This window comes from Hippichthys cyanospilos, chromosome 12 (assembly GCF_059441005.1).
Source record: "Hippichthys cyanospilos isolate Australia breed blue-spotted pipefish chromosome 12, RoL_Hcya_1.0, whole genome shotgun sequence".
Taxonomy (NCBI): domain Eukaryota; kingdom Metazoa; phylum Chordata; class Actinopteri; order Syngnathiformes; family Syngnathidae; genus Hippichthys; species Hippichthys cyanospilos.
In genome coordinates this window covers 18342370-18353989 of record NC_142380.1, presented here as the reverse complement: position 1 = coordinate 18353989, position 11620 = coordinate 18342370, and positions in this window count along the sequence as shown.

Genomic DNA, 11620 nt, shown 5'->3' with positions numbered 1-11620 from the left:
ACATCGACCAAAGGTGGATATTAATTAAATAAAAAGCCCATTCCTATCATCCTGTGCCCCAATGGCAAACAAGGGTCCTGATGTAGGGGGGCCGAAATGATCATTTTGTGTCAAAGCCATACTGTATTTGGAACCATCCTGTACCCCAACCAAAGGCCTTGAATTCTTTAAAAACATAGGAGAGTTCCAAAAATACGGTGATAAATCTGTTGAAACCCCACAAACACAAGACATTTTCAACATATGGACCCCCAAAATGAGAAAAAAAAGCTTTGTTAATCAAAAATGCATTTTAAAGGGTTGCTGTGTCTCAAACAAACACTGTACCTTTTGAGAGACGGAGTGAAAATACATAATACTGGTAGGTCTGAACCTACCTTAAAACAAGAGATGAGGGCCTCCAAATATGGTCCAACATTTGGTGTTCAATTCCCAGATAAACTAAAATCGAACTTTGAGGTTTTTTTATTTTTATTTTTTTTTTTTCATATTTGACATTTCAAGGCACTTATAGGATATAAATGAGTCAAATTCAAGAAATGTCCATGGGGAGGTTCGGCGGGTTTGTGTGAATTGATATGAAACGACCCATGTGACAAGGCTGGCCGTAAAATCAATGCAAACACCACCCAGTGTGAAAAATGTGATGCTCAATATTGTTTCATTGCAGAAAGAGTGGGGAAAAAAAGGGTGCCCAGGCGTGGGCGTGTGTGTGCATGCACGTGTGTGTGGAGGTGATAACTGTTTCTGGTGTCACAGTAAAACAAGTCAGCAATCTTTTTCTTCTTTTTATTTTTTATTAAACCCTGATTGCAATGACTAATTAACGTCATGCAGAGAACATGTTTGCTCTGACAATGTCATGAATATGAGCATATTGCTTGTCAGAAATGCACCCCTTATGTACTTCCTACAGCAAGGAGGCAAGGGAATAAGATGTGTATTGGTCGCTTTATTAATGTTACAGCAATTTTGAACAATAATTAGACACACAGTCCATATGCATTAGACTGGGGAATAGAAAGTACAACATTCATTTTTTTCTTCATTTCTATGAATAAAGACATTCTCTCAATCACTTTCTATATTGGCTCTCTGTTACTGAGGAAATGAGGTTTTGTTCCCCTTTAAGCCAATGGTTCTCAAACTTTTAACTCAAACATTTTGGTATTTTGCATTTTGTATATGGTCAATGTGTGGCACTCATCTGTCATCAGAAATGTCACAAAGAACCAACATACCACATAAGGGTTAAAATACAGTAGGTTAGTTGGCCTTAGTACAGAATTGATTAAAAACAAAGTAGTATTTTTATCCCTCCTAATATGTCTGTACAGTACATTATTGTGATTAATGCATGAATGGTGTCCTTATACTGTAGAATCGTTTTCAAACATGTTCTCATATAAGACAATATGATTCACAAAGAAATATTTTTATCGTCTTAGATTTATATTTTGTTAAACACACAGCTGCAAGTAAAAAATCCCAATGTATCCAAGTTTTGATGCCTGCTTCCATTCACCTATCCATTTAAGGATGCTAGAGCTATCTTAACCATTTCATTATGTGGAGTACAACCCTGGACTGGTTGCCAGACAGTTGAAGGGCACACAAAGATAAACACTATACAGGCATGGAGTGAACATGCAAACTTCACACCAGTGTTTCCTCTAAGTTGTGCGCATGCACAACTGCGCATTGCTCTCACATTCTCAGCGCATAATACAAAATACAATATAAACATATTAAATAATGTCCAATATTAGACATCATTTTATCAGATTAATTAGACCAATAATATTGTTTTCAGTTCCATTTTGCATTGTGACTCAGCAAGTGGCGGCGTGAGGAGGTGCGGGACGTGGGAAAGTTAGGGGACCTAAAAAGGCAGGAAGGCTGGGAGGTTGTGGCTCAAAAAAAAGAAGCAAAACACAAACTAAAATGAACTCACGGAAATCAGCAAGGGTTGACAGGGGCTACTAGGAGGGGAAACTCAGATAGGAGAAGACATTGAAAAGGCGTAGGAAGAAACTACAGCATCATGACAAATAGGCAATAACCCGACAGCTAGCAAAAACTAAATTGAAACTTAAGTACACTGACACTGATTAAGGAAACGCAAAGCAGCTGGACAGGCATGAAAGGCAAGGGAACCTGAGTGATCGACACACGAGGGGGGCAATAAGCAGACAGGTAGATGAAATCATTGTAACTGGCACACAGACAAGAAAAGGTAGACGCAAGGAAAACTAAGAAATTTGAACACACCCCACCACCCCCCCCGCCCCCCCAAAAAAAAATTGAAAAATAACAAATCCCACCTCAAACATGAATAGTTGTGATTTGTTTGGCAACATGATGCAATTAAACAATCATAGATGCATCGTTCTCCCATATTGGTGCTGGATGACGGTTGTAGTTGTCACCTCAGCTCATAAATGAGGGGATAAGTACCCAGAAGCACATTACCGGTCCACACATATGTTTAAAAGTTGTTGGACATTATCAGGTCGTGCTGTTCACATGAATTCTGAGAGTTCCGTGCTGCCTTGCGTCATATCATTCCAGGGCCGTAGCTAGGCGCTGGATATACACAGAGTGACCCCTCCTTCCTTGCACATTAAAGACAAAATGTGAGTTCTGTGATATAGGTCACTTTGGGAGCGACATCAGATTTGCACACAGCGACTCATTATGTGCATGTCTGAGATTTCTCACCTTTTTCCAAAGCCTACTCAGGGAGCTTGTGCAAATGCTTGCACACATTGAAAATTAGAGGGAACATTGCTCCTCACTGGAAGGTCGGAGTTGGAAGTGGACCCACAAACATGTGAGGCAGATGGGGGGCACAATTACAAAATGAACAGTTTATCAGTAACACAAGAACAATCACAGTTTAACAATTTAATCAAGGGAAATTTGGTTTGTCAAAGACAGAGGAAAACATACCGTATTTCTTAGTGTTCCCCCGTATTGGGGGGGTCGACTTATACCCGCATAACTCGAAACTCGGACCAATTTTTTCCAGATATCTGTGTTTATATAACATGAGTTAAAATGTGAAAAAAGTAATGTCATTTACAAGGCTTAAAATGATTATATATAATTCTAATATGATATGGTTTCAATCAATCAATCAATCAAATTTTATTTATATAGCCCTAAATCACCGAAGTCTCAAAGGGCTTCACAGAATGAAAAGAGGTCGTACAGAGACATCTTTTCAGTATAGGGTACACAACAGCATCCCCTGTCAAAGCTCCCAGAAGGGGAAGGAAAAACTCAAAAACCCCAAATTAGGGGAAAATCAGAAACCTCCAGAAGGGACCACAGGTGGGAGGAGCCCCCTTCCAGGCCCACAGGTTGAAGTGGATGCTGCATGTACCAGACACAGAAACAACATAAATTACAGAAAACATAATGTGCTATATAGTGCAGTGATGTCTTGACAGCAGGCAAGGCCATTGGGCAGGAACCATCCCACATTCCAGCCAGGTGGACTGCAGACGGCCGAACTCCTAACCCATGATGGTCGACCAACGCAGGACCCAATGGAGGCGGTCAAGTCAACCCTCACCATCTAGCTAGCCCCCTCCCCCAGCCGGAAGAGGGGGGCAGGAAAAAAGAAAAAGGAAGAAGGCTACAGACAGGCTAAATTAACTAAATGCTTTTGAATATAAATGTGTTTTTAGTCGGGATTTAAAGATTTCTACTGAGGTGGCTGCGCGAACTTCCATAGGTAGGGCATTCCATAGTACTGGCGCGCGAATGGAAAATGCCCTTGATCCCGCAGACTTCTTTTTAGCCCGTGGGGTCGATAGCAAACCGGCATTTTGCGATCGAAGTTGTCGGGGCGGAACATAAGGTGATACTAAGTCGACGAGATAGGAAGGAGCTAAACCGTGTAGAATTTTATAAGTAATTAACAGCACCTTAAAATCACATCTCACGTGTATTGGAAGCCAATGCAGGTCAGCTAGAATCGGAGTAATATGATCAAACTTTCTCGTCCTTGTCAATAGTCTCGCTGCTGCATTCTGTACACACTGCAGGCTTTTAATGTAGGACATGGGAAGTCCAGAAAACAAAATGTTGCAATAGTCTAGGCGCGACGTAACAAATGCATGAATTAGTGTTTCTGCATCGCTAAGAGAAAGAATAGGGCGAATTTTAGCTATATTGCGGAGGTGAAAAAACGCCGTTCTTGTCATGTTATTAATATGTGTTCGAAAGGAGAGAGTGGAGTCAAATATCACGCCGAGATTTTTTGCAGAACTACTTTGGGAAATAATACAGTTTTCTAGGTTCAGCGTGGTATTCTTAAGCAAGTGCTGATGATGAGCAGGGCCAATAACTAACATCTCAGTTTTATTAGGGTTGAGAAGCAGAAAATTGGAAGACATCCATTGTTTAATCTCGGCAAGGCAAGCCTCCAGTTTACTGCACTTGCACGGATCTGTTATTTCTAGGGGCATATAGAGTTGGGTATCATCAGCATAGCAATGAAAACTAATAGCATGTTTGCGTATAATATCGCCGAGAGGAATCATGTAGATGTTGAACAGTAAGGGACCAAGTACTGACCCCTGCGGGACACCACATGAGACGGAGAAAGACTCAGAGATTGCATCACCATAAGAAACACTATGCGTCCTTCCCAGGATGTAAGATCTGAACCAAGAAAGTGCTGATCCCGAGATACCAACACATGATCGAAGACGTTCTATAAGAATATGATGATCAATAGTGTCAAATGCGGCACTAAGATCAAGGAGTAATAGTACTGATGAGACGTTGGAATCCAAGGCTAATAGAAGATCATTCGTCACTTTTACTAGGGCTGTCTCAGTTGAGTGGTTGGCCCTAAAACCTGACTGAAGGAGTTCAAATCTATTGTTGTCTATCATAAAATCGCTAAGCTGTCGTGCTACAACTTTCTCAAGAATTTTGGCGATAAACGGAAGGTGTGACACTGGCCTATAGTTAGCGAGATCTTCAGGATCTAGGTGAGGTTTCTTAAGTAATGGTTGAATGACAGCCATCTTAAAAGTCTCAGGTACAATGCCAGAGGAGAGTGACAGGTTGATAATATTCAAGACAGATGACCCTAAGACCGGGAATAAATCTTTGACGAGTTTGCCTGGAAGCGGGTCGAGCATGCAGGACGTCGGCTTTGCTGCATTAACTAGTTGTGTAAGACACTCCAGGGATACTAAATCAAACTGGGACAGGGTAGCCAGACTTTCATGAACCTGATTGTCCGAACTAGCATCAACACTCATAGTCGAGGTGGTGAACGGCGCTGCCTTTTTTATTTCTTCCCTTATTAGCTGAATCCGCTGAGTAAAGAATTGCATGAAATCGTGTGCTGAATGGAGGGAATTATGATTAATCTGCTGCTGCTGTGTTAGCTGCGCTACAGTCTCAAATAAATACTTTGGGTTGTTTTTATTAAGACTAATCATTTTGGAAAAGTGATTGGTTTTTGCTAACCTAAGAGCCTCTTTGTATTTCAGCAAGCTATCGCACCAGGCCTGACGGAAAACCTCGAGTTTAGTTGTTCGCCATTTACGCTCAAGTTGCCTACTTAACAATTTACACATACGCGTTTCCTCCGTAAACCACGGAGTGTGCCGCTTCGGACGAGTTTTAAGTTTCAGCGGCGCAATAGAATTAAGGGACTTTAAAAGAACCGAATTAAAATCATTCGCGAGCTTATCGACTGAGCCAGTGAAAGACGGAAAGGCAGCTGTTGCGGAAGGTAGTAATTCATAAAGTGCAGCAGTGGTTAAAGAATTAATATCACGGCTCTTAAAGCCTTGGTTGTGGACAACAAGACCACACTGAGCTAGGACTTCAAATGTTATAAGGTAATGATCAGACATAACGTTAGAACGCGGCAGAATTGTGACGTTTGAGGCAGTTAGGCCATGGGTTAGCACTAAGTCTAAGATATTACCATTCTGGTGTGTTGCTGCTTTTATTATTTGTGTAAAACCAAATGCATCGATTATTGATTGGAAAGCTACAGTAAGTGGCTCTAGTGGGGAGTTCATATGAATATTGAAATCACCCATAATTAATATATTATCTGTGTGGGTTATTAAGTCAGCCATAAGTTCAGGGAATTCATCTAAGAATCCAGAGTATGGGCCAGGAGGACGGTAAATAACTACCACACAGAATGGTGGTGAGGAGCTCGATCGCATAACGAGAGCCTCAAATGTCTTGAAAGTGGGACTCGTGCTCGTGCTAAGCCTAAAATCAGATTCTGAAATTAGGGCGACACCCCCCCCTTTTTTACAAGGACGGGCAACATGTGAGCCCACAAAGTTTGCGGGTGAGGCCTCATTTAATGGTAGGAATTCATTTGGTTTTAGCCAGGTTTCGCAGAGACCAAGCACGTTAAGATTTAGATCTGTAATAAGATCATTTACAAGAAGGGCTTTTGAAGGGAGTGACCTAATATTTATAAAGCCGAATTTAAACTGGGACATTTTTCCCGGACTACTCTGAGTCCTCGTGTTGGTAGTACTAATACCAACAAGATGTTTATGGCTGGGGCTTGCTCTGTATTTTGAGTAATTAAAACCTCTTCGCAATGTTAGTAAAGTAGGAATTCGATTGTTGACGACTACAGCGCGCGTATTGATGCTAATATTCCGCCTAGGCACTTTGTCACTAGTCTTACTGATTAAAGAGGCAGGGCTCTTTTCCTTAATCCACACCACCTCAGCAGAAGTCTTATCAATAGGGCATTTAGCATTAGGTATTGAAACAGTGTGTGGATTGCAGTGACCTAGACTAAGTATGCTATGTGTGTTGTAACAGTCCAGCCTAGTGCCGGTTAACTCTAGCCTTAACGACTCCACACCCGTTCTAGCAGGCTCGCTACTCGCCTGCGACGCGACATGCTCTAATGTGGGAAGTCATGGAAGGCTCAAACAGTAATCTATGTTTCTAGAAAGAGTAATGGCGCCTTTCCAGTTAGGGTGAAGGCCGTCCAATCTCAGCAGGTCGGGCCGGCCCCAGAAAGAGGGCCAATTATCTACAAACTGAAAGCCCTGCTCTTTACAGAAACCAGCCATCCACCGGTTAAGCGAGAATAATCTGCTAAACCTCTCATCATTGCCTCTCGCAGGCAGAGGGCCAGAGACAATAACTCGATGCCGACTCATCTTTCTAGCGAGATTACAAGTCCTAGCTATGTTCTTCTTTGTAATCTCAGACTGCCTCATTCTAGTATCGTTGGAGCCGACGTGTATCACTATGTCCGAGTAGCTAGTGTTGTTTGCACTAGCCTGGTGTCTAGCCCTCTTGCGTGTCAGCTCCCTAAGGTTAGCTTCAATGTCGGGTGCTCTGGCCCCAGGGATACACATTACGGTGGCTGGCTTTTTAAGCTTGATGTTACGGGTGATGGAGTCCCCTATAACAGCTAAGGCTAAAACAGCGACAGCAGCAAAACACTCCCCGGTTTACATCCTTCAAGAGCCTTTGCACTTTCAAATGCACTTTTGTGAAGTGCTGCCTTATTGACTCTTTGTTGTCAATAATGAGGCTGTGTGGATCATTTTTCCGGTGGACTTTGACCCATTATGAAAAGGAAAATAGGGCTGCAGGTAAATGCAAGAGCAGTGGCATCGCAAGCGTGGAAGTCAGCAGTTGGGTTGAGAAACACAGCGAAGAGCAACCCATCCACGCTGACAGTCGTCACTTGGGTAAAGAAGGCTTCAGCAATGCATTTCTGGAGACCTCAATTTCAAACAAATTGGATGGGTCCGAATACGACTACCCTGATTTAAATGAGAGAAGCTACAAGGCATGTCAGATAGTCATGATGACTTTTTAGGACTTTTCGACAAATTCATATTCAGCTGTGTCAAAAAAATGAAGCACTGAAACTTTAAATCGTTTTATTGTTGCAACGTTAGCTTCAACATTTGCGTCTATATGGGCGTACATTGCCTCGCATTTGTCTCGTTTCCGCCCCACACCCTCCCCCCCATAACCACAAACGTATGTTATTCAATATAAAATGAAGAAATGCATCTAAAAGTACCATAACTTTGTCATTTTAACAACACGCACCATGTTTTTTAATTGGACAGACATGTTATGTGTAACCACTAAAGTCTGGGGTAGACATACACTCGCATTTTTGTAAAATTCACCCAAATGGAAGTCAAAAAAACAGGAAGCGGGTCAACTTATACACGAGGTAAGCTTGTACATGGAGAAAAACGGAACGTCTGTTTACCACGTTTTAACCTTGTTAGTTATGATGCTTTGATTGTTTAAATTAATCTTTTTATGTTTCAATTTTCAGGGTCATGTTATCCACAAGGCCAATTTCAAGGTCAAAATATAACGTTAATAAAATCTAATACAAATCTAAACATTTGAAAATATGGAGTCGAATTTCCTTTATTTCCTGAAATCAAGGGTTTAAAGGAAGGCAGCTATGCCCCTTTTTGCCAAAAAGGTCAGAACACAGCAAACAGTAGCTCCCAAACCCCAGTTTTAGTTGACCTAAAAGTATAGGTTTAGTTTTCTGCCATAACTGTGAACAAGTACAACAGATTTCATCAAAATTCAAATCGGCTTGGTTAAAACTATTGGATGATTTGGTGGGAACGCTTACCCTTTAATGTACAAGCGACAAAAATCTGTATAATATCGTATCTAATCATAAATACAACAACTACCTAACTGGTTACTGTTTCAAGCAACTTGGAGTGGGGCGCGCGTATATGCAAGCTACAATACAATAGAAGGGTTTTGGTCATAGCATAATTTTGGACAAATGCTTCTTGAGAATGATGACAACCTGTCACAAAGATAAAATGGGACTGTAGATGTGTGTCAGGAAGCACACAAAAGAATTCCTCATCAAAAACCAGCATGTAGTGCGCTCACAATGCCTCCATGAATGGAATGGAAAATTTGGAAGAAAACATCTTTTACCACCCATTCACCCAAAAAATATTGAAATGACAGAAGAAACTTGTTGTCTACATGTTTTAACTATGCACGGACCACACCGACATCATCATTGTCAATGTCATTATCATTTACAGGACCAAAATCAAGGCAAAATTGCAGCTCATCCGGTAGGTGTTGTGCTTCCAATACATACAGCAACATGTGAAAGAGGAAGTAAGAGTGACAGGCATGAGATCTTGGACAAACTCAGACAGAACACCAGGTCACTGTTTCATGATTCAGAAAGTAAACTAGATGGCAAATTGCCAAAACACAAGATGAATTCCTTGCTTTCTACCCAAAAAATAAATACCGGTGAATGAGAGTCTGGTGAGAAGGTGTAACGTCGCTGTACAAAGGGAGCATTGCAGGCGAACAAACCTTTGATGCAGATGTCAACTTGCGTGTTGAGGACTTTTTACAGCACACCATACACAAAAAATATTGTTGAAATGAAACCACATGCTTGTGAATACATTACACAGACACATACATGCTCACACAAATGTGCATGCACACATGCCCGTGTACATAAACAACACACATGCACACGTTTGTAAAGAGTTTGGACATAGTTTGTCAAGTTGTTGCATTCTTCACTGCAAATAAATGTCTTTTTGTCATTAAAAATACTCTTTCATTGTTGATATTAGTGTTTAATAGAAGGAAATTACTCTCCAGGTATTTGTGTTATCACAAAAGAAAAAAAAATTCCAACAATCACAGGTTTTTGTAGAACCAAACCAACTGACATTTTTCTACAATGGTGTCATGCATGTTGTCCACCATCAAAGACATTTAAATATCTCAGACAACACAGCTTAATACGAAATGCAGTTTGGCCTTTTGAATCGCTGAAAACGGCTGTGATGAGGCATGATTAGGAACACGAAAACAAGCTATTGTGAGATCGACAGAAGTAAACCATTCTTCGCAGGTGACTGTCTGCAAAATGTTGGACGTGAACAAATACGAAAAGGTAACCTCTCGAGGTGGAGATTAAAACCTTTCCGGTCCAGAATTTGGCAATCGCTCTGGGCCTACTGGAAGGCATGAGAGGATTAGAGTGAAAGACACCTGCAGAGTCAAAGTCACTCGAAGCAAGCACCCTGCTGAAGAACAAGGGTCCACAGCAGGGAACTGGTGTCCCCATACTGGTGGCGCCGTAACAAGACACGGTAACAAGGCACAGCAGAGGGAAACCAAGGAGGACTAGAAACAGCAGAAGCCCTGTCGAGGTCTCACAGACCCTGAGCGAGCGCTCCAGAGTATCCACTGCACCTGAACTGAAAAACATTCCAGTAACCACAGAGAGATCACAAAGAACCAATTAGAAGACTCAGTCAATGCCTACTCAGACAACTAAAATGTCGGACATTGCATGCCTGTGATCTCTCAACTCGTTGGGAGGCCACCCCCTTCTTTCATCATTCCAACTTCAACCCTGTGGTGCGCCCTGTGTTTTTCGACTGGACCTGCACGTGGTGCTTGAGTATTTATGCCTGCCTCCTTTTGAACCCCCATAAGAGGTGCCTCTCCAGTGGATTTCTTTGAAGACTGCATATTTGCTCGCTCAGCCAAGCATGTTTTGGACTTGCGTGCTCTTTCTGTCAGTCCTTCATGCATCAGGTGTACCCTGGTGGTGATGCGGTGACTCTATGTCAACTGGCCTCTGCTGAGCTCTTGTGCCCTGTGCAGGACCTGCGCTTTTATGTGGACACTATGGCGTTGTTTCCTAAGTCGTCTCAGCTTTTTGATTCATACGGGGGCCCTTCAAAGGGTTTCCCGCTTTACAAGTAATGCTTGTCTCACTGGATTGTCATGCTTTCGGGGCTTTGGGTTGCCATTACCTTTGGAAATTCGCGGCCACACTATCAGGAAAGTAGTGACTTATTGGGCTGTGCTAAAAAGGTTGCCCTTGGAGGAACTTTGTTCCACTGCTTCCTGGTCATCGACTGACACTTTTGTCAGGTTCTACCGCGTGGATGTTGCTGTCCCCCCCGTCCTCTGGCGGTGGTCCTGGGCTCCCTCTATGTGAGGTTGAGGTAAGTGCCATTGTTACCTCGCTGTTATTCACCAAAATGAGACACTACAGCACCATTTTATTTCGTTCAGTTCAATGCACTTCAGTGCACAGCTACATATTTTGATTGAGGATTTTTTTCTTCCCTTGGATATTTGCATTTAATTTTATTTCTTTATTTTTAGTTCATCTTGTGATGTATTCTATATTTAATATGCATTTCATGAACAAATACAAAATGGATCGTTAAATTCCCATTAATTTCATGCAATTTAAGGATACGTATGTGATCAAAAAGGAAGTTATTTCACATTATTCATCTTTATTTTTTTTTAGTTGACATTTCAGAAATATATTTACAGTTGACCTCACTATTTGTGAGGAATTGGGACTAGGCTGGCATGCATAGCAAAACTCTTCATACAATTAACACTGTTTTTAAGATATATAGCATGATTTTACCTGTCCGGCCCATTTGAGAATAGCTTTTCCTTCATGAGGCCCCTGAACTAAAATGGATTTGACACTCCTGGGCCACAGTAAGGCTGTAAGTGTATGTGCTTCAGGCCTCTGCTCACAATTAACATCACCATCTGTGAGTCAGAGGGTGGC